Below are 4193 nucleotides of genomic sequence, written 5' to 3'. Positions count from 1 at the left end.
GTTCGTTGGCATCTATCACAGCTTAGTATAGCAAAATGGACGTCTTTCCACAGGTTGGGCCAGAAAAGTCCAGATTGAAGGATTTTGGCGCAGGTTCTAGATGTGCTATGGTGTCCTCCACACGGTGCAGAATGACAATGTGTTATTATGCTTCTTATCTCTTCCTCGGGTACACAACGTCTAAAGATTCCATCGGGGCCTCTTTTGAAAAGGAGTGGGTCGTCCCAATAGTAATGTTTTAGGTCATGGAAGAATTTCTTCTTCTGTTGGTAGCTTAGATCAGGAGGAAGCACACCAGCAGCTAGGTAATTTACGAAATCTGCATACCAAGGTGCGTCAGATCGGGCTAAAGCTATTTCAGCTATTTTCTCAGTTTCAGAGTTTGGATGGTATGGTTCGAATTCATTTGCTTCTAATTGGGCGATGAGTCTTTCATAAGGGAAATCATCGTCAATTGGTACTTGTTCGGGTTTCAGATTTTCCAATCTAGAGAGGTGATCTGCTACGACATTTTCAGTGCCTTTCTTATCTTTAATTTCCAGGTCGAATTCTTGCAGTAACAAGATCCATCTCAAAAGTCTTGGTTTAGCGTCCTTTTTGGTTAGGAGGTACCTAATGGCGGCGTGGTCAGTGTATATGATTATTTTGGCTCCTACCAGGTAAGAACGGAATTTGTCTAATGCGAATACGACAGCTAATAATTCTTTTTCTGTCGTGGCATAATTCATCTGAGCTTCGTCTAGGGTTCTACTCGCATAATATATGACATGTAGTTTCTTATCCTTTCTTTGTCCTAGAACGGCTCCTACAGCATAATCACTTGCGTCACACATTATTTCGAAAGGCTCATTCCAGTCGGGAGGTTGCATGATTGGTGCAGAGATCAATGCTTGTTTAAGCGTTTGAAATACTTCAGTGCATTTATCGGTGAAAACAAATTCGGCGTCTTTCATGAGTAGTTCAGTTAAGGGTTTGGTTATTTTAGAGAAATCCTTAATGAAGCGTCGGTAAAAACCAGCATGTCCCAGAAAACTTCTTATTTCTCTAACGGTTTTGGGAGGTTGAAGGTTTTCGATAATTTCGATTTTTGCTTTATCAACTTCGATTCCTCTATCGGATACGATGTGTCCAAGTACAATTCCTTGTCGAACCATGAAATGGCATTTTTCCCAATTAAGGACTAGGTTTACGCTTACGCATCGTCTAAGCACCATTTCAAGGTTTTCTAAACATGTTTCAACACTTCCTCCACAGACAGAGAAGTCGTCCATAAAGACCTCCATTATTCCATCTAGGAAGTCGGCAAATATTGCCATCATGCATCTTTGGAAGGTCGCGGGTGCATTGCAGAGTCCAAAAGGCATTCGTCTATAAGCGAATGTACCATAAGGACAGGTGAATGTGGTCTTCTCTTGGTCGTCAGGGTGGATAGGAATTTGGAAAAATCCGGAGTATCCATCCAGATAACAAAAATGTGAGTGTTTAGCTAAGCGTTCGAGCATTTGATCTATGAAAGGTAAAGGGAAATGGTCTTTTCGGGTAGCTTTATTTAGCTTCCTATAGTCAATGCACATTCTCCATCCAGTTTGGGTACGTTGTGCTACAGATTCTCCTTTTGCGTTAGTGATTACAGTGACTCCTCCTTTCTTTGGTACGACGTGAACGGGGCTAACCCATTTACTATCGGATATAGGATATATTATTCCAGCTTCTAGCAGTTTTTGGATTTCCTTTTTAACCACATCGCTCATAATAGGATTTATTCGCCTTTGATGTTCCCTAGAGGTTTTACTATCGTCTTCGAGCATAATGCGGTGCATACACAGAGAAGGGCTTATACCTTTCAGATCTGATATGTTGTATCCTAAAGCGGTAGGGTATTTTCTTAGGACATTAAGTAATTTTTCAGTCTCGGTTCGTCCTAAGTTGGCGTTCACTATAACTGGTCGGTTTAGTTCTTCGTCTAGAAATTCGTATCTAAGATCGGTAGGGAGTGTCTTCAGCTCTATAGCAGGTTTCTTTGGTCCAGGTATAGGATCAGGGGTTAAAGCTAAGCATTCACTCAGGTGGTTATCTTGATATTCCTCACGCCAGTTGTCATCTTCAAAAATTGGCGGCATAGGAATTCTTAGGGTTTCGGTTTCCTTATTTGGTTCGGATTTTATTTCCTTGACACACTCGTCGATTATGTCAGCAGAACAGCATGTGTCAATTATAGAAGGTGCTTTTAGGAATTGGGAAAGGATAAATTCTATTTTCTCTTCTCCTACTTCGAAAGTAAGCTTTCCTCGCTTTACATCTATAATTGCACCAGCGGTCGCTAAAAAAGGTCTTCCTAAAATGATCGGGATGTTAGAATCTTCTTGGATATCCATAATAATGAAGTCAGTCGGGATGTAGAATTGACCTACACGAACAGGGATATTCTCTAACATTCCTACAGGATATTTAACTGAACGGTCTGCTAGTTGAAGAGACATTCTTGTTGCTTTAAGCTCACCTAGATTGAGTTTCTTACAGGTCGAAAGAGGCATCAAACTAACACTAGCTCCTAAATCGCACAAGGCTTTCTCTATGATGGTTTTTCCAATTACGCAGGGTATAGAGAAACTACCAGGTTCTTTCAGTTTTGGAGGCATGTTGTTTTGGATGATAGCGCTACATTCAGCGGTAAGCGTTATAGTTTCGTTATCCTCGAGTTTCTTTTTGTTTGATAAGATTTCTTTTAAGAACTTAGCGTACGAAGGCATCTCAGTTATGGCTTCTGTGAATGGTATGGTTATGTTTAATTGCTTCAGAAGTTCTACAAATCTTTTAAATTGCGCTTCGGTTTTTGATTTGGCTAATCTTTGAGGGTAAGGAATTGGTGGCTTATAAGGTGGGGGTGGAACATAAGGTTTCTCTTTTTCGGGTTCCACTTCGTTATTGTTCTCTTTAGTCTTAGCAGTTTGTTCGTCGGTTGTTTTCTATTGGGTTTCCTTTGGCTCTTGTTGTGACATGGGTGTGTTTTGGGTTCTAGGATCTATGGGTCCATCGTAATTAGTTCCACTTCGTAGTGTTATCGCGTTCGCATGTCCTTTAGGATTAGGTTGTGGTTGAGCAGGAAACGTGCCAGCAGGGGCAGCAGTAGGTGCTTGTTGTTGAGCTACTTGTGAGATTTGAGTTTCTAACATTTTGTTATGCGTAGCTAAAGCATCTACTTTGTTCGATAGTTGTTTTAGTTGCTCGCTATTGTGGATGTTTTGATTCAGGAAGTCTTTATTGGTTTGTTGTTGGGAAGCTATAAAGTTCTCCATCATGATTTCTAGGTTTGACTTCCTAGGGGTGTTTTGAGCAGCTACAGGCGCTTTTTGGTAGCCAGGTGGCACAGCAGGTGCTTGTCCAGGCGCGTACAACGCATTGTTGTTCTTATAAGAAAAGTTCGGGTGGTTTTTCCATCCAGGGTTGTACGTGTTAGAATAAGGGTTTCCTTGAGCGTAATTTACTTGATCAGATGGGACTCCAGTCAAGAGTTGGCATTCAGCAACTACATGCCCAATCAATCCACAAATCTCGCAGTTAGGTGCTACAGCGGCAGCGGTGGCTGAAGGAGTGATGGTTAAATTCTCGATCTTTTGAGTTAAAGCGTCTACTTTAGCGTTAACGCGGTCTATACCACTAATTTCGTACATTCCTCCTTTGGTTTGGGCTTTCTCTAGAGCGGCGCGTTCTCCTCCCCATTGGTAATGGTTTTGTGCCATGTTCTCTATGAGTTTGTATGCTTCATCATGGGGTTTGTCCATTAATGCTCCGCCAGCAGCGGCATCTATAGTCATTTTAGTGTTATATAAGAGACCACCATAAAAGGTATGGATGATCAGCCATGGTTCGAGTCCATGATGAGGGCATATTCTAAGCATGTCCTTGTAACGTTCCCAAGCTTCGAAGAGCGATTCGTTATCTTTCTGGGTAAATCCGTTGATTTGACCTCTAAGCATAGCAGTCTTGCTAGGCGGAAAGTATCTTGCTAAGAATACTCTCTTCAATTCGTCCCACGTAGTTATGGAATTGGAAGGCAGGGATTGAAGCCACGCTCTCGCTCTATCTCTCAAGGAGAAAGGGAAAAGGCGTAATCGAATAGCTTCGGAACTAACGTTGTTGGCTTTGATAGTGTCGACGTATTGCACGAACACGGATAAATGGAGATTGGGGTC

General features: G+C 41.8%; 1 non-coding gene across 1 annotated transcript; it reads left to right on the top strand.

The window, feature by feature from the left end:
• The first annotated feature begins 3870 nt into the window (after positions 1-3870).
• LOC131633356 (small nucleolar RNA R71) lies at positions 3871-3977 on the top strand. Its single transcript, XR_009293306.1, has one exon. It is a non-coding gene; the product is annotated as a small nucleolar RNA R71 (small nucleolar RNA).
• Positions 3978-4193: the final 216 nt, after the last annotated feature.

The sequence above is a fragment of the Vicia villosa genome, unplaced genomic scaffold (assembly GCF_029867415.1).
Source record: "Vicia villosa cultivar HV-30 ecotype Madison, WI unplaced genomic scaffold, Vvil1.0 ctg.001117F_1_1_3, whole genome shotgun sequence".
Lineage (NCBI taxonomy): Eukaryota > Viridiplantae > Streptophyta > Magnoliopsida > Fabales > Fabaceae > Vicia > Vicia villosa.
The sequence above is the reverse complement of the archived record's forward strand: the minus strand, read 5'-3'. Positions and strand labels throughout refer to the sequence as shown.